The sequence below is a fragment of the Neovison vison genome, chromosome 4 (assembly GCF_020171115.1).
Source record: "Neovison vison isolate M4711 chromosome 4, ASM_NN_V1, whole genome shotgun sequence".
Classification (NCBI taxonomy): Eukaryota; Metazoa; Chordata; class Mammalia; order Carnivora; family Mustelidae; genus Neogale; species Neogale vison.
In genome coordinates, this window is record NC_058094.1 from 164,773,037 (window position 1) to 164,792,991 (window position 19,955).

Sequence of the window (19,955 nt, forward strand, 5' to 3'; positions counted from 1 at the left end):
AGCAGGGAGCCTGCTTCCCCCTCCCTCTCTCTGCCTGCCTCTCTGTGTATCTGTGATCTCTGTCTGTCAAATAAATAAATAAAATCTTTTAAAAAAAAAGTTTTTAAAGGGCTACTATAAGCAGAAAAAAAAGGCTAGGTAAAATAGTAAAGCATTATAAATCTCAAGTCAAGGGGACCACCCAAAAGAGCAAAACACAGAAAATGATTGATTTCTATAAGAAAGAAAACTCTAGCATTCTAAAAAGCTAATGCCAGTTTTCAAATTAAGTTTCAAGAACACTATAAAGAAAATCAATATGTAAACACAAAGTGATGAAAGGTTTGGAACCTACCGACACGGGTTTTATTAAAAGGAGATCACACTAGCTAAGTTGAATAAGTCTGTGATTGATAGATGAAGAAAGAAAAGTTATGGACATGGTCCCTGGGGTTGTCTAAATAATTTTTTTTTGGCACATCAATGAAGCCTTTATTAGAAAATTAGCAGACAACTGTTGTAAAAATAGAAAATGACCCATCTTAAATTTCACTGGCAAAGATGACAGTAGAGAATCCTCCTGTCCTCAGGCAAGGGAGGTCAGTGGGAGTAAGAATCTGAGTGACAACAGTGATGGTGGGGAGAAGGTGGGTGGGAGCTTCTGAGCCTCCACCTTCCTTGCTTCCACCACACATAAGAACCACCAAAAAGGGTTTGTTTTTCATGCAGAAACTAGATCTCTTTTTTGCTTCAAATTATAAATACAAGTTGAAGTAGATGGTTATAAAACTGCAATAGATCTTTCATAAGAAGACTTTCATAAAAGAATTGGCTCCATAAGCCTCTGGAAGATGAGAGACTCTTCAAGGTATGCAGTGTTCCTTTCTTACTTAGCCTGTTCATTATGCAGCTCCATAGACTATAAATGATCCAGCATAAGCATTTTTTTGGGAAAGAGGCAGAAAAGGCAATATTTACTTTAGGTATAAAAGCCTAAGAGTATTTTAGAAAGAGAAGATAAAAATAATATACAAGGCTGCTTGACTTTCATGGACTAAAACAATGGGATTCATTCAATCATTTATGTAGCAAATACTTGTCAAATAACGGTATGTGCCAGGCATTGTTCTAGAAACTGGAGAGACAGCAATAAAGAAGACAAAATTTCCACTCTCTTGGGCTTGCATTCTAACAGTAAAACTGACAATAACAAAGAGACATATAAAATGTGACTGGGGTGTGTGGCTGGCTCAGTCAGAAAAGCATGTGACTCTTGATCTTGGGGTCATGAGTTTGAGCCCCATGTTGGGTGTAGATGTACTAAAAAATATAAATAAACTTAAAAATAATGTTTTAAGTGATTGAGTTCTAGAGGAAACATAATTCAGGGTAAAAACAGGAGGGGAGAGGTTGTGAACCCTTTTAGGTTTTGTCCTTCTCCCTTCAAAGGTCTAACCCCACACCAAGAGATTCTGGCATATGGTAGTTTTTGAATAAACTTTGAAGATCCTGGCATATAGAAATCTTTGTTAAATGACTATCAGAGCTATTAGTGGTCTCTGGTGAACACAAGTCTCCAGGGTATTTGCTGGTGAGCATGCTAGAGTCACATGGGAGGAGCCCCATGACAGGTCACAGGGACCAGGGGGATTGAAGAACTACAAAGGAAACATAAACCATGGGGTCTTTTTCATGCAGTTCCTGCCTGATGAAGGTATCTTTTTACCTCCAAAAATGACCCCAAGAACGCAGGGCTGGGCAGGCTTCTCATCTGGCCACCACATGAAACAATACTCACTCACAGAAATTCCTTTCATTGTGCACAAATCCTGACACTTCCTGGGTCTCAACTCATTCCCAGGATACCCCACCTGCTCTCCTTTAGACCCTAAGGCACAAAAGATTTATTTCCCTAAAAAGAAAATTATACTACCTTTGAGAAGGACCCAGAACTGAGAAAAGCTGGTTTATCCTCCCTGAGAAGTAAAAAGGTCCAAAATTTAGAAGCTTTCAAGGACAAAGAGGTTCTTTTACTCTCTCCCAACACTGAGTGTGAGTGTGAATATGAGTGTCTCTGAGGGACTGTGTGTGCATCCCTATTGATCCTCTCCTTCAGTCTCCTGTTGTCCCTTCTGTAGTGGGCTACCAAATTGCTAATCCTATTATTTGAACACTTCGGGAAACTGAAACGGTACTAGAAGTCATAGTGACATAACTGAATCAGGTTTTTTCATATAAACAATGAGAGAAGATTTGGGTTTTGACCAAGGGTTTAAGAAATGATCAGGAAGCCAGCCCCAGCAGCCTCTCCAGATCTGCACCCGGCTCTCAGGACACTGAAGCACCAAGAGGTGAAGCAAGCCACTGAGTCACACAGCTGTTAGGCCAGCCTGCCTTAGAAGCCAATGAGCTGGTTGATAAAGACAGTCCCTTCTAATATGACTGGGAAAGCCTGCAGCTGGGCGGCATGATTTTTGGAGGGCTCCTGTGCATCACTAGAATCTTGATAGCCCTAAGTGGAAAATGCAAATCCAAGTACAATCAGAAGCACAGCCCCTTACCTGAGAAAGCCATTCCACTCATCACTCCAGGCTCTGCCAGTACCTGCTGAGCACAGGACCAGCTTCCTGGCACTCTTGGTACTGGCTCCGATGCTGTTCCTTCCCCACCTGGGGGCCCTACGTTCCATGATGGCCTTTTCCCCCCATGGTGGGCCCTTAGTCTCCCTTCTGATCAGAAGGCTGTCCAAAGCTTATTTCTAAATTAAACTGTCTCACCCCTCCAAAAAAAAAAAAAAGAAATGATCAGGAAGACCAACTGTTTAATCAATTACAAATTATAGAGCTATGTCATAGAAGTGTATATACTTAAATAGAGGCTTTTAGTAATAAATCTAATATGTTGGTTTCTTGAATGTTTGCATTAGTTAAAGGCTATAACATAAATGGTTCTTTACCAGTTGAAGACTCAATTATGTTTACTTTTTAAAATAGATACTATTATTAAAATGTTCATTGCACTAAAACACATTTTTAATTGATGTTTCTTCTGAAAGAAATACGGAGACAGAAGTACCACATTTATTATTATTAAAGAGAAAACTCAGGCCCAAAATGGTGTCACTTAGGTTAAGGCCCCAAGTCAGTAACTGGGGCTTAAAACCTAATCTAATTGCAATTTCAACCTCTTTAAGAGAGATGAGTCTTAACCAGGTCAGTCAGGAATTTTCGGATGAGCACCAATGAGGTAATCTGTCTGGACTTTCTCTATTCCCTCAAAGGAACATGAGGTCATCTGCATAATAAAATCTCTTGTCTTTCCCCCTAAGGGAAGGTGATCTTGTCTGAAACAATCCATTCTTTATTTTGCTTATAACTTTCTTGCTTTACCCTCCTTCCTAGGAAAACCTTCCATTTTGTCCAACTCCCCTGAGAGCCCCTCTACTTGCTAGATAGGTTGCTGCCTGATTCATGAATCTTTTAAAAAAGCCAATTATATCTTCAAATTTACTCAGTTGAATTTTTTTTTTTAACATTATAAAGGGCAAAATGAGTTTACTGAATTGTTACACTCAGCAAAGGTGGAACTTGGCCAACCAAGAAACAAGGCCATTTCCATGTTCAGGAACCAATACAACTTAATTAAAGGTAATCGAACAAGCTAATGGTTATGTTAAGTAATAAATAAATCAGAAAGTGAGTCAAGGTCAAGTACATAGAAACAAATGGCTCCAAGAAAAGCAATTGCCTAAGGAGGAATATAAAATGAAATAACAGGCTCACCTACATAATAGCGATATATTATTAGCTAGAAATGATCATCTCTGCTATTCAAATACCACAGTAAAACAAATCATTTTTATTCCTATCTCTGTTGCAACCTTTGAATTGCAATAGTGAAAGAGAAAGAAGGATGCAAAGGTGTAAATCTAAACTCATACAAATAGGTGGAAACTAAAATTTGAAGATATCTACTATATACCAGTCATATCCATTATTCTATTTCAACCTCCTCAAAACTCCTCAAAAAAAAAAAAAAAAAAAAAAAAAGAGAGAGAGATGGAGATTGGGCATTAATTTATCCATTTTACACATATTAAAATAGTCTCACAGAGAGGTCTTGTAATGGATCTAAGTAATAAAACTATCAATCAATCAATCAATCAAACTAGCAAGCAGTGGTACTGGAATTTGAACCCAGGTCTGCCTACTTCCAAAACCCTTGTTTATCCTGCTCCATAAACCTAGCCTCTTTTCCGATCCCAATTAAATAGGTCCTGGTAAGTGAGATGTAAGCACAGGTTCTGAGAGCCTGGGTGTGGAATGGAACAGGACTGAACTTTGGGCCTCAGAGCCAAGAGCCAAAGATACCAAATAATAAAAACAACAATGATAATGATAATATATACCAGACACAGAGACAGAATAAAGAGCCAAGAAGACAGCCAGAAAGTCTATCAGAAAGATACCGACCAGTGTTTCAAGAAGTACTGGGCTCTTGTTGGACACTCATCCTTTCAAAACAACTCATTAAAAAAAAAAAAAGGAATCTTTAAGACTCAGAGGTATGAGATGGTATAGACGGGAAAGCCACCATCACCTGTAAGATTAGACAGTGACAAAACCCAAATAACTACAGGAAGCTAGGGCAAGGGAGCACTGGCACCTTCACATCTCTCAGATGGAACAATGGTAGTAGTAAGAAGAATACCAACCACAGCAGGAGCAACAGCACCTCATGGAATACAGAGAAGTGAGGCCCAAGGTTGCAGATCCTTTCTATCCATTGTACTGGGCAGTACAGGCACAGTGTCCAGGCCTAGAAGCATTTCAAGGGCCTAAAAAATGGTTTTATACCTGAAGAAGAAAAGAAAGTATTGGGCTCATAATACAAAAGAAGAAAAAAATGGAAAAATTGGAATTAACAAATATTGAATTAAATATCTAAAGGTAATATCAAGTCACGCAGTCAATTGCTGTTAAACCTTCACTTGGTTATATGAGAATACCTCTGATGAGAAATGGTTGCCCTTGAGTATGTCTGATATGACATGGAGCGGAACCAACAAAGGAAGAGGGGCTGAGTGCTGTTCCACTCCCAGCCTCCAAGATGTCAGCTGGGGTTGCCCTCTATAGCTTCTCCAGACTTCTTCAGCCCCAAGCTATAAACAGGAGGCTTCTTTCTTCCTCAGAACCACATCTAATTATGGCATCTCCATAAGAGGCCTGATAAAAATGGCCAAACATATTTAATTCCAGTTTAGCACTCACAGCCACTTTCCCCTAGGCATATAGTGATTCTCTCCACTTCTTGACTACTCTCTTTTTCCCAACCCTAGGAAAAATCCCATCTGATGACACTGACTCCAGGTTTTAGGGGGACCTCAGGAGGTGTAACTAATCAACTTGGCAAGTTTAAGATTTATGTCAACTAAATATAAAGGGAGAACATAAATTAAGAACAAAAGTTATACTATTTATAAATGATATTGCATGAACTGAAATCATGTACTACTCAGGAAAAGAAAACATAAGATAAACATTAGAATTGATATTTCTATTGATATAAGATCCATTTTAAAATAAAGTATTTTCCTGTGTTTTGTTCTATATTTGATAATGAAAGATGACCATGATATGACTGATATATCAGATATGACATGTAAAAGACTATAAAACAATATGACCATATTATTCTCATTTTGTTTTAAACACAATGTGTGTTTGTTCAAAGAATGAAAAAGTCTAAAAAAGTGAAGATAAAAATGTAACTCATAAGAGTTTTGTTTGAAAATAGCATGGAGGACAGAGGGGATGGAGAAGAGAAGGGAGTTGAGGGAAATTGGAAGGGGGAGGTGAACTGTGAGAGACTATGGACTCTGAAAAACAATCTGAGGGTTTTGAAGGGGGGGTGGGAGGTTGGGGGAACGAGGTGGTGAGTATTAGAGAGAGCACGGATTGCATGGAGCACTGGGTGTGGTGCAAAAAACAATGAATACTGTTACACTGAAAATAAATTAAAAAAAAAAGTTTTGTTTGGGTGATAGGATTATAAGTGAAGGGTTTTTTTTTTTTAAATTTCTCTATAATAAACATATTGTTACTGGAAAAGTTATGACCTAGTCTTCAAGAAACATTTTACTATGGGATACAGAGAACAGGATTAGTTTATTTTGGGGGGAAAATAAATGATGCTATTTAAAAGTTTATACCTTGTCAGCAAATGAGTTTTTAAAGAGAAATTCAATAAGCTTCAGAAAACTCTGGATCCCTTTCCTGGCTCACCCATGGGCTATTTGTGCATCTTGGGCAAATCATTCTGAGAGTTTATTCGTCTTGATCTAAAATTTCCCCAGAACTGGGATGCCTGGATGGCTCAGTTGCTTAAGCTTCTGCCTTCAGTTCAGGTCATGATCCCAGGGTCCTGGGATCAAGTCCCGCATGACCGAGCTCCCTGCTGAGCAGGGAGCCTACTTCTCTGCTTCTGCCTGCCACTCTGCCTGCTTGTGCACTCTCTCTCTCTCACACACACACACAAATAAATAAATGAATAAAATCTTTAAAATTTCCCCAGAACTAACATTCCCTGACTTCACATTGCTACTGTTAACTACTAATAGGGATAGCTCTTTCCTTTTCCCTACCAGGTAAGAATTTGAAGAATAAATTCACAAATTTATTCCTCAAATGTGTCCATACATCTATCCACTTGTTCAACTAACATTTATTGGCAAATTATTATGCTCCTGGAACTTAGCTGAAGCATCTTATGTTACTTGATTGCCTGAATCTTGTTTTCTAGGTATATTTTTCAGGGAAAAAAATTCCATGAGTCCTTGCATGTTCACAACTGCTTTGCTTTTCTGTAGTTTATATTTAAAAGCACTTTTCATGTGTGTAAAATCTCTGTTTCATGTTTTCTTTTCTTGAGTCTCTTAAATATGTTGCTCTATTATATTATGTTGTGGATAAATCTGATGAAAATGTAATTTTATTTTTTCTTCATAAGTAACTTTCTCTTTATGCCCGATGTCCAAAAAGTGCTTGCTTTACCATCCAGTTTTACTAGATGATATCTTAGTGTTTACAATTCTGAGTTTATTTGCCAAGGTTAATGGGGTGATCTTTCAAAACAGAAGTGCCAATTTTCTTAAAGAAAGATTTTCCAATTTTCTTAATGAAAATCTTCTTGTGCTATGGATTTTTTTAATTTGTTTTGTTCTATCGCTTTCATCTTCTTCCTCCAATATAAATTATGCTTATGTTGGATCTTCTTTTCCTGTCTTCCAAAGCTCTCATGCTCTCATTTTTCTCTTGAATTATTTCTCTCTCCTCTTCTCACTTTCTCTCTCTCTTTCTTTCTTTCTCTTACTTTTTCTCCTTTATAAATTGTATTTCCCAATTCCTATTTCTGACAATGGTGGACTAGATTGTCTTAGGACAATACAAAGGTATTTGAAGAATCCTCACTCAGGCAGTGAGGATATATGGGGACATGATCCAGAAAAACATAGGAATCTGAGAAGAGTAACTGAAAAGATGAGAATTTGAACAAAACTTTACATAGGTTCAAGGTGCATGGAGAAAATTATAGTTCAGAGCCATGCAAGAAAGAGAGGAATCTGTAAATTTCAGTTAGGACCAAAAAGGGACACACCTGTAAATAGGCCATCCCTTACATGACTTGAGCCCAGTTCTGAATCTTACCAATCCCCAATCGATGTTTAGCCACCTCATTTCTCAGTTTCCTAATTATAATGTATGCTGTTCTTTCATACTTTTTACTTATAGTTATCTTAATTTCTTTTAGATAATTCTGTTATTTAGTTTTCATCTGATTTTTGTTGTATATTTTCTAGAATACATTAATTATCCAGTTTCATCATGTGGTCCATTTTTTAAAATACTAGTATATTTAGTAATTTGACAATATTCTTTTCTGTTGTATAAACAAATCCAAGTGTTCCATATCTTTGGAAAAATGATTCTCTTGTAGGGAATTGAGATGCACTATGGTAGCTTTCCTACCTCCACTGCTTGAGAGCTTTCTCCTGCACTGTTTACAAAGACTATAGCTAAAGATACAAATAGAGATACAAATAGCCTCCTCATGCAGTCATACCCACTTTCTGAGATCTGTCATCTTTGGAATCCTACCTTCCCCCAAAGTGTTTGGTCCTTTTCTCTCCTTTGCCCTAAGAGTTCCTGTCCTGCTCAATTTGAATTCTCTTCACAGTATTCTCCTTAGGACAGGAATTTTATTAGATATTTCTGAGTTCTTTGAGCATTTGAGCCACAGCAGTACCTTCTGATCTCTCCATAGTTCTTGAGTGTATAGCTGTGCTCTTCTCATTCCACTCACCCATAACTGGAGCCTGAAGTCTTCTCCTTTTCACTGTTATTCTCACAATATTCAATTTGCTGAGAATTCCATTCCAGGAAGGACTCTCTCTCCTTTGCAGTGTATCTTGGCAACCACTGTAGTTTTCCTTCACTATCTGAAAGTAGAATGTTCTTATGAAAGCTTTCACAAGCCAAAATCTCATGAAGTGAAGAACTAATTATGATAACTTATATGAAAAACTTTTTAGAGTTCCCAGCCCCCTCCCCCCAAATAACCTCTCTTAAGCTTTTCTGATACGTAAGGACACATTTTGCTAATGAATGCACAAAATAAATTGAGATAAAGCACAGATGCTCATGGATAGAATTCAAAGCTATGGCAGCTGGATGCTGAGATGCTAAGTGTCGTTCCCAGGGAAGGAGCTTCAGGGTGCCACTCTCACTGCTCTGGGTGCTCACTTCATCTATAAACACTGAACACTATTTTTGCTTTTTACCTTTCTTCATAAAAGTAAAAATGCTCTTTGGACTTCTTTTAGATGGCAAAAAGAGGTACCAATGTAGGTCTTTTGTACAAGTGAAATGGCCTAACATGAACTTTCTAAAATCAGAGGAAATCTGTATTCCAGTGTTCACAGAACCATTAAAACTCTCTTTCTCTCCCCTCCACTACCTCTGCATAGCTGGTAAGCCTAGGCATGTCCTGTATTGTTTGTGGTTTGGGTAAGGCAAACCATAATCTGAAATGGTATTCTGAGGTCCATGGGGGATGTTTTTTTAGTTGAGGATGTTGTGACGTTAGTTTTGTTCATTGAGGATGTTGTGAATAGAAGTTTTCTTTTGCGATTTTAATTGTTTAGTATGTTTTTAGGAAGGGGAATTGGAGAAATTTAAAAACTACGCATAATGAACTTGCCTTGACCTGAAGTCAACATGGACTTATTTTTAAATCATGATACGATCAAGCAAGGCAACATAATCACTGATTCTTCATTATTCCACTGTCTTGACTGGCTTCTAAGATGATAGTTACTTCTAAAGTACTTTCTGTTCAACTTTGTTTAGTGTTTATTAGCTTCCCTAAAATTATTCTTTAGAAATATAATTAGCCTCTATCTCAGAGTTGTCCACATTCTAATATTGCTTTCATTTTAATCACCAACTTCTCTTCAAATTATGGCTTCCATCATTAGCTAGCCTCAGATCATATACATACATTCTGAACAATTTATTGAATCAATGATTTTCTTTTTCCTTTAAAATCCGACTTTATTTGAGAACTTCCTTATGCTCCAATTGCTGTATTTTCCTCCTAGGCATGTTTCAAATTGTTCTTTATATTTCAAGAACTTCAGTCAGAATACCTCCTTTAATATTCAGAGGACTTAGCAAATCAAAAATGGTTTCCTCAAGTTAATATTGTATTAACTTGGCGGTAATTCCTTCCAAATGAAAATTGGCACATTCAAGTCCGTTACACTCACACTGCTAGAACTGACATATTTCTCTGATGAATAGAAGAAAATTACTATATCTCTCTGCAATTTTGTAGACTCTCTCTACTCTTCAGAACTTGTTAAAATGCCCCTTCCTTTTCTCTAAAGAAATGAAATTAAATGGTGAATAGGAGTGGGGAGAGTGGCCTCAAGTCTCCAATGATCTACTGCAGGGTTCTGTACTTTACTTTGTTTGAATTAATTCAATCACTACTCCAACCTTCCATGAATACCTCCTATGTGCTAACTTTTGTGTTGAATAGAAAAGATATGTAAGAAATTATATTCCAAGAGAGGCCTAGAGTAAGATGTGGGTTAGAATCTTTATCTATACCTCCTAATAGGTGGCTTGAATTAGCTATTTGATCTCTCTGAGCCCCAATTTGCTTATCTCATTGTAAATCCTACATGATACAGGTGTTGTGAAAATTTAACATGCATATAACATTTTATATTATACATACTTTATATATTAAACACACACATATATTTGTATATAAATGTACATATATAATTTTTATAGCAGCTATATCATGTAGGAATTTTATACATAGGTATGTTTATGGTCAGCAGTGTTCAATAAATGTTTGTTCCTTTTGGATGATTATAATCTACTAACAATCTGATAATATTTCTTCTCCTTTTACCTCTCCAACCACACAAAATGGCTACTATATAGCCTATTGATTTTCTTAACAAAATGAATTAAAATTGATTATGTTCTATGATGTTTTAAGATTCCTCCTATATCAAATTGTGTGACGTTTGTGAAATGTATTGCAATAACTGGCAGATTCTTAATCTGAGGTCATACACTCCCCTAAGGGGTTCAGGGAGTTTTTAAGCATCCTGAAACTGCACACAAATCAATTATGTCCATGACTTAGGCATTTTTGGAAGGAGGCCGTTCATTGCTACCACCAGATTTTTAATGGGACTGAGAAACAAACAAACTAAAAGCAAAAATCATGAGGGTGTTATAGAATCAGAGTATACATTGTATACTTCAGAAGTCAGACACTATCTATGCAATTTCCTTTTTATACTGCTTAGCACAGAGCCAGAAGGAGCAAAGAATTTAATCTTTTCTTTCAAGCACAGAGCCAGAAGGAGCAAAGAATTTAATCTTTTCTTTCAATGAAAGTAATAATGACATCCCTTTCTCTATTAGGAGCAGATATAAAAAATATAAAAACAAGAACTGAAAAATAAAAGGAAGAGATTGAAAGGAGTCAATCACAGTCAAACACTGAGGGCAGTGAAAGAGCAGGAAGCAAAGAAAAAGAAGAGAAAAACAACCCCTGTCACCCTACCTTCTCCCATCCTCAAAACACATGCAAATGAAAAAAGAAGGTGAGGGAAAGGGGGAGGAGGAGGAAAGAAGTAGATGGAGAGAGAAGTAGAAATGCAAAGCAGTTGAGAGAGTAAGGAAAAGAAAGTGATTTTTCTGTCAGACTGTGGTTAAGTTTGTTCCCTTCCTGACTGGATCCTCCTCCACCAATACTGCCCTCCAGGCAAATGTTCCCCAGAGATTCAACAGAAAAAGAAGTTTCACAGATTGAATGAAGGTAAATAAAATTCTAATTTTAGTTCAGTTTGATCATAATGCCTTTTGTAAGTCACTGTTTTACCTGAATTTTCCTTATCTGCAACATCTAGATAGTTAATGTCAGTAAACTAGAAAAAGTTCCTGTCTCCATGTGAGCTGTATCACAAAAATTCATTTTAAGGTGATCTAATTTGAAGAATGCACTTTTCTATAGAAATAGTGATAAAACATTATCATAACAGTTCACAAAAACATATTTAACATACAATGGAAGAAAAGGGAATTGGCCTTTCAGGCATCAGCTGGATAAATGAGTACAGCATCTCTCCTCATTTCCTTTCTCACACACTTCAGGGAGCTTTATACTCACCAATGTTGCTAAGTTGGGGGATATGTCTGTACTTAAAAGATAAAAGGCAGAGATACTATAAAAGACCATTGACACAAGAAAAGCAAAACTAGCTGAATTTCCTGATGCTTATTTCTTCCTTGAACTCCTTTTTTGCCCCACATGTGTGTCTTCTGTGTCTTTCTTGCCCCCATTATCTTTGTGTGTGGGGGGGATGGGGAATGTAGAAACCATCTTTCTTTCTTTTTTTAAATTCAATTAGCCACCATAAGTACATCATCAGTATCAGATGTAGTATTCAATGATTCATTAGTTGCATGTAACACTTGGGCTCATCACATCACATGCCCTCCTTAATGTTCATCACCCAGTTACCCCATCCCCCCCACCACCTTCCCTTCCACAACTCTCAATTTGTTTTCTGGAGTCCAGAGTCTCTCATAGTTTGTCTCTCTTTCTGATTTCTTCCCATTCAGTTTCCCCCCCTTCCCCTATGATCCTCTGAGCTATTTCTTATATTCCATATATTAGTGAAACCATATGATACCCTCCAGTTCCAACCACATCAATGTAAATGGTAGGTATTCATCCTTTCAGATGGCTGAGTACCATTCCATTGTATATATGAACCACATCTTCTTTATCCGTTTATCTATTGAAGGACATGTTGGCTCTTTCCACAGTTTGGCTATTGTGGACATTGCTGCTATGAACATTTGGGTGCAGGTACCCCTTTGTTTCACTACATCTGTATCTTTGGGATAAATACGCAGTAGTGCAACCACTGGGTCATAGGATAGCTCTATTTTTCACTTCTTGAGGAACATCCATACTGTTTTCCAGAGTGGCTTACCAGCTTGCATTCTCACCAACAGTGTAGGAGGGTTCCCCTTTCCCCACATTCTTGCCAACATCTGTTGATTCCTACCTTCTTACTTTCAGCCATTGACTGGTGTGAGGTGGTATCTCATTGTAGCTTTGATTTGTATTTCCCTGATGACAAGTGATGTGGAGCATATTTTCATGTGTCCGTTGGCCATCTGGATGTCTTCTTTGCAGAAATGTCTGTTCATGTCTTCTGCCCATTTCTTGACTGGATTATTTGTTTTTTGGATGTTAAGTTTGATAAATTCTTTATAGATCTTGGATACCAGCTCTTTATCTGCTATGTCATTTGCAAATATCTAATACTATTCTGGTGGGTTGCCTTTTAGTTTTGTCAACTACTTCCCTTTTTTTTTTTTTTTTAAAGATTTTATTTATTTATTTGTCAGAGAGAAATCACAAGTAGGCAGAGAGGCAGGCAGAGAGAGAGAGAGGAGGAAGCAGGCTCCCTGCCGAGCACAGAGCCCGATGCGGGACTCGATCCCAGGACCCTGAGATCATGACCTGAGCCGAAGGCAGCGGCTTAACCCACTGAGCCACCCAGGCTCCCCTCAACTACTTCCCTTGATGTGCAGAAGTTTTTATCTTGATGAAGTCCCAGTTGTTCATTTTTGCTTTTGTTTCCCTTGCCTTTAGAGATGTGTCTTTAAAAAAAAAAAAAAAAAAGATTTTATTTATTTATTTGATAGACAGAGATCGAAAGTAGGCAGAGAAACAGGTAGAGAGAGAGAGAGGAGGAAGCAGCCTCCCTGCCAAGCAGAGAGCCTGATGTGGGGCTTGATCCCAGGACCCTGGAATCATGACCTGAGCCAAAGGCAAAGGCTTTAACCCACTGAGCCACCCAGGTGCCCCTAGAGATGTGTCTTGCAATAAGTTGCCTCAGCTGAGGTCGAAGAGGTTGCAACTTGTGTTAGGATTCTGATGGATTCCTGTTTCATATTTAGGTCTTTCATTCATTTTGAGTCTATTTTTGTATATTACGTAAGAAAATGATCCAGTTTCATTCTTCTGCATGTGGCTGTCCAATTTCCCCAGCACCATTTATTGAAGAGACTGTCTTTTTTCTATTAGATATTCTTTCCTGCTTTGTTGAAGATTAGTTGACCATAGAGTTGTCATAGAGTTGACGGTCTATTTCTGAGCTCCCTATTCTGTTCCATTGACCTATGTATCTTTTTTTGCACGAATACCATGCTGTCTTGATGATCACAGCTTTGTAATATAACTTGAAGTCAGGCATTCTGATGTCCCGGCTTTGGTTTTCTTTTTCAATATTCCCCTGGTTATTCAGGGTCTTTCCTGGTTCCATACAAATTTTAGGATTGTTTGTTCCAGTTCTGTGAAAAATGTCAATGGTAATTTTTTAAAAAGATTTTACTTATTCATTTGATAGAAAGAGAGAGCACAAGCAAGGGGAAAGACATACGAAGAAGGAGAAGCAGACCTTCCCCACTGAGGTGGGAGCCTGATATGGGGCTCAATCCCAGGACCTGGAGGTCACAACCTGAGCTAAAGACAGACACTTAACCATGCGAGCCACCCAGGCACCCTGGTATTTTGATAGGGATTGCACTGAATGTGTAGATTACTCTGGGTAGCATAGACATTTTAACAATGTTTAATTTTCCAATCCATGAGCATGGAATGTTTTTCCATCTCCTTGTGTCTTCCTCAATTTCTTTCATTAGTGTTCTGTAGTTTTTAGAGTACAGATCCTTTACCTCTTTGGTTAGGCTTATTCCTAGGTATCTTATGGTTTTGGTACAATTTTTGTAAATAGGATCGATTCCTTAATTTTTCTTTCTTCAGTCATATAGAAATGCAACTGATTTCTGTGCATTGATTTTTTATACTGCCACATTGCTGAAATGTATGAGTTCTAGCAATTTTGGGGTGGAGTCTATTGGGTTTCCCACATAAAGTATCACGTCACCTGTGAAGAGTGAGACTTTGACTTCTTCTTCACCAATTTGAATGTCTTTTATTTCTTTCTGTTGTCTGAATGCTAAGGCTAGGACTTCCAGTACTATGTTGAACAATAGTGGTGAGAGTGGGCATCCCTGTTGTGTTCCTGACCTTAAGGGAAAAGCTCTGTTTTTCCCCAATGAGAGTGATAGTCATTGTGGGTTTTTCATAGATGGTTTTTATGATATTGAGGTAGGTTCCCTCTTGACCTATACTTTGAAGAGTTTTAATCCAGAAAGGATACTGTATTTTGTCAAATGCTTTTTCTGCATCAATTGGAAGGATCACATGGTTCTTGTCTTTTCTTTTACTAATGTGATCTATCACATCGGTTGATTTGCAAATGTTGAACCACCTTGCATCCCAGGAATAAATCCCACTTGGTCGTGGTGAATAATCCTTTTAATGTATTGTTGGATCCTATTGGCTAGTATCTTGGTGAGTATTTTGGAATCCATGTTCATCAGGGATATTGGTCTGTAATTCTCATTTTTGATGGGGTCTTTGTCCAGTTTTGCGATCAAGGTAATGCTGGCCTCGTAGAACAAGTTTGGAAGTTTTCTTTCCATTTCTATTTTTTGAAACAGCTTCAATAGACTAGGTATCAGTTCTTCTTTTAATGTTTGGTAGAAATCTCCTGGGAAGCCATCTGGCCCTGAACACTTGTTTTTTGGGGAGGTTTTTAATTACTGCTTTAATTTCCTTTGTGGTTATTGGTCTGTTCAGATTTTCTATTTCTTCTTGTTTCAGTGTTGGTAGTTTATAAGTATCCAGGAATACAGCCATTTCTTCCACATTGCCTAATTTGTTGGCATATACTTGCTCATAATATGTTTTTAAAATTGTATTTCCTTGGTGTTGGTCATGATGTCTCCTCTTCCATTCATGATCTTATTAATTCAAGCCCTTTCTCTTTTCTTTTGGATACGTCTGGCTAGAGGTTTATCAATCTTATTAATTCTTTCAAAGAAACAGCTTCTAGTTTCGTTTATCTGTTCTACTGTTCTTCTGGTCTATTTCATTGATTTCTGCTCTAATCTTTATTATTTCTCTTCTCCTGCTTGGTTTAGGCTTTTTTTGCTGTTCTTTCTCCAGCTCCTTTAGGTGTAAGGTTAGCTTTTGTATTTGAAATTTTTCTAACTTTTTTTTTAAATTTTTAATTTTTTATAAACATATATTTTTATCCCCAGGGGTACAGGTCGGTGAATCACCAGGTTTACACACTTCACAGCACTCACCGAAGCACATACCCTCCCCAATGTCCATAGCCCCACCCCCCTTCTCTCAACCCCCCTCTCCCCAGCAACCCTCAGTTTGTTTTGTGAGAGTAAGAGTCACTTATAGTTTGTCTCCCTCCCAATCCCATCTTGTTTCATTTATTCTTCTCCTACCCACTTAAGCCCCCATGTTGCATCACCACTTCCTCATATCAGGGAGATCATGGAAAGAACCTAGATATCCATCAACACATGAATGGATAAAGAAATTTTTCTAACTTTTTGAGAGAGGCTTGTATTGTAATGTACTTTGTTCTTGGGACTGCCTTTGCTGTATCCCGAAGGTTTTTTGTTTTGTTTTGTTTTTAAGATTTTATTTATTTATTTGATGGAGAGAGATCCAAGTAGGCAGAGAGGCAGGCAGAGAGAGAGAGGGAAGCAGGCTCCCCGCTGAGCAGAGAGCCTGATGCGGGACTCGATCCCAGGACCCTTAGATCATGACCCGAGCCGAAGGCAGCGGCTTAACCCACTGAGCCACCCAGGTGCTCCTGTATCCCGAAAGTTTTGAACAGATGTATTTTCATTCTCATTAGTTTCCATGCATTTTCAAAATTCTTCTTCAATTTCCTGGTTGATCCATTCTTTAACAGGATGCTCTTTAACTTCCAAGTATTTGAGTTCCTTCCAAATTTCCTCCTGTGATTGAGTTCAAGTTACAGAGCCAAAAACAACTGTTGTCTGAAAATTTGCAGGGAATAATCTCAAACTTTTGGTATTGGTTGAGACCTGATTTGTGACCTAGTATGTGATCTGTACTGAAGAAACTTTCATGTGCACTCGAAAAGAATGAGTATTCTGTTGTTTTAGGGTGGAATGTTCTATATATATCTGTGAAGTCTATCTGACCCAGTGTGTCATTCAAAGCCCTTTTTCTTTGTTGATCTTCTGCTTAGATGATCTGTCCATTGCTATGAGTGGGTTACTGAAGTCCCCTACTATTAATGTATTATTATGTGTTTCTTTACTTTGGTTATTAATTGGTTTGTGTAATTGGCTGCTTCTATGTTGGTGGCATAAATGATTACAATTGTTATATCTTCTTAGACAGATCCTTTAAGTATGATATAGTGTCCCTCCTCCTCATCTCTTACTACAGTCTTTGTTTAAAATCTAATTTGTTTGACATAAGGATTGCTCCCCAGCTTTCTTTTGAAGTCTATTAGCAGGGTAAATGAATCTCCACTGCCTCACTTTCAGTCTGGTGGTGTCTTTAGGTCTAAAATGAGTCTCTTGTACACAGCATATGGATGGTTGTTATTTTTTTATCCAGTCTGATACCCTGTGCCTTTTAATTGGGGCATTTAGCCCATTTACATTCAGACTAACTATCGAAAAATATGAATTTAGTGCCATTGTATTGCCTGTAAAGTCCCTGTTTCGGTAGATTGTCTCTGTTTCTTTCTGGTCTATGTTACTCTCGGGGTTCTCGCTTTGCTTACAGGATCCCCCTTAATATTTCTTGCAGGCCTGGCTTGGTGGTCACATATTCATTCTGCTTTTGTCTGTCCTGGAAGCTCTTTATCTCTCCTTCCATTCTGAATGACAGCCTTGCTGGATAAAGTATTCTTGGATGCATGTTCTTCTCATTTAGCACCTTGAATACATCATGCCAGCCCTTTCTGGCCTGCCAGGTTTCTGTGGATAGTCTAATGTTAGTCTGATATTCCTCCCTCTATAGGTAAGTAGCGACTTGTCTCAAGCTGCTTTTAGGGATTTTCTCTTTTCCTCTAAAATTTGCGTGTTGCACTATTTTATGTCAGGGGATTGATCTATTTTTATTGATTTTAGGAGGGGTCGTCCCTGCCTCTTGGACAGGAATGCTTGTTTCCTTCCCAAATTAGGGAAGTTCTCTGCTATGATTTTCTAAAATATACTTTCTGGCCTTCTCTCTCTCTTTTCACTCTCAGGCACCTCAACAATCCTGACATTGGTATGTTTCATGACATCATTAATTTCTCAAAGTCTTTCTTTATGGGATATTAGTTGTTTTTCTCTTTTCCTCAACTTCCTTCCTTTCTATCAGCATGTCTTCTAGATTACTTAATCTCTCTTTTGCCTCATTCACCCTGGCTGTTAGAGCATACAATTTAGTCTGCATCTCAGTTATATAGCATTTTTAAGTTCAGCCTGATTAGATCTCATTTCTGCACTAAGAGATTCTCTAGTGTCTTTTATGCTTTTTCAAATGCGGTGATTAACTTTATAATTGTTATCCTGAATTCCATTTCTGACATTTTACTTATATCCATATCAATTAGATCTGTGGCAGAGAACATTACCTCTTCTTCTTTCTTTTGTTGTGAATTCCTCCTTCTAGTCATTTTTCTCAAAGAAGAATGGATGAATGAGAGAGCAGAATCAAAATACCAATCACTAGGGGCGCCTGGGTGGCTCAGTGGGTTGAGCCACTGCCTTCGGCTCGGGTCACGATCTCAGGGTCCTGGGATCGAGTCCCGCATCGGGCTCTCTGCTCAGCAGGGAGCCTGCTTCCTCCTCTCTCTCTCTGCCTGCCTCTCTGCCTACTTGTGATCTCTCTCTGTCGAATAAATAAATAAAATCTTTAAATAAAAAAATACCAATCACTAGCAAAATACACACAAGACAAATCCGAAGTGGTCAGAAACCAAAACAGAGAAACAACAAAAACAAAACAAAACAAAACATCATGGGTGGAGTGGAAAGACTATAACCTCACAGGGTTGACAAAGCAGAGTGATCCACTTGTTCCTGAGTGAATTTTCATCTGTTAGAAGATACTGAATAACAAAATTGCAAAGAAAGCAAAACTTATACATATACACAAATAAAACTGAGTAGAGAAAAAAAGGCCAAAAATGAAGCCTATATCTATAAAATGTAGATGTAAAAAATAAAACTGAAAAAGCAACTTAAAAACAAAGGGTTGAAAAGGAAAAAAAAAGAAATGGAAAATTTTAGACTGAAAGTTAAATGAATCATGAGAAAACCCTCAAGTTCTATATATTAGTTCCTCCTAGTGCTGGAGTTTTACAGTCTCCATAAACTACTTGTGCACCTGTTCTTCCAGTTGATCTTCTGGGGGAAGGACCTGCTGTGCTGCTTCTCAGGTGTCTTTGCCTTGGCAGAGTTGCACTGCCCCTTGCCAGGGGGCTGGGCTCAGTGTGGCTTTTGTTCCCTGAGGGCTTTCCATGCTTCTTTAGAGGATCAAAATAAAAATGGCTGAGCCCCAATCACCAGCCCCAGAGCCAAAATATTGTGATTCTCTCTCTTCCGTAAACCTTCTGGGACAAACAGTCTTCAGTCTTCTGTGTGCCAAATATCGCAGACTCTAGCAGTGTGGGCTCACAGTAATCCTTCCTGGAGGATTCCGAGGGTCTTGAGTTACTGCCCTTTGTAGTGCCCTGAGGCTGACAGCAGTTGTGGGCTTGTGTGTGTATACCTGTTCCACAGTTCCTGGGGGACAGCTGAGTGTCACCGTACTGTCTTTTATGGGGTCACCACCCTTAGAGCTGTTGCCTGGTTGTGGGCACACCCATTCTGCCCCTACTGGGCAATGACAGATGGTCTACGCATTCCAGTCTTTTTTAGTGTTCCCAGAGAGAGAGTAGTGTCCTTGATGGGCCTGGCTGGCCTTTATGGTGACCTGAACGGAGAATCACCTCCTGGACTCAATAACCATAACCAGTTTCCTTGCTCCATTGTTTTGACACTCTACCAGGTTAGGCATCCTGGTTAGTTCTGATTCCTGAGATCCTGAGAACACACTGACCCACCTGGAGTTCTGCCCTTTTCATCCCTTGAGCCCCTTTCAGACAGGGAAGTCCCTCACTGGAGTAGATTTCCAAGGGTTCTGATTTTGCTCTCTGGGACTAGATCCTTTTCCAGCAGCCAGGGCTATATCCTTTTCCATTTCCCACTCCGTTTATCTTCCAATTTTCCCCCTCGGATTCATGTCTCTACAATTTCTACCTTGCAAAAAGCAGTCACTTTTCTACTTATAGAGTTCCAGATATTGTTTTCTTACATCTCAGGCTTAATTCATGGGTGTTCAGAATGGTTTGATAGTTATTAGGGACTAGATGAAACAAGGGTCCTTACGGTACTGCCATTTTGCCTCTGACCCTGCCCCCACTA

General features: G+C 38.4%; 1 long non-coding RNA gene across 2 annotated transcripts in view; it reads right to left on the bottom strand.

Annotated features, from left to right (window-relative positions):
• Positions 1-4,052: 4,052 nt before the first annotated feature.
• LOC122904846 overlaps positions 4,053-19,955 on the bottom strand; it is a 29,338-nt gene continuing 13,435 nt past the window's right edge. For both annotated transcript variants that reach the window (XR_006384271.1, XR_006384272.1), the window contains exons 3-4: positions 8,341-8,476; positions 4,053-4,835 (exon numbers count right to left, since the gene is read on the bottom strand). This is a non-coding gene — a long non-coding RNA (uncharacterized LOC122904846). The remainder of the gene's footprint in view (positions 4,836-8,340; positions 8,477-19,955) is intronic.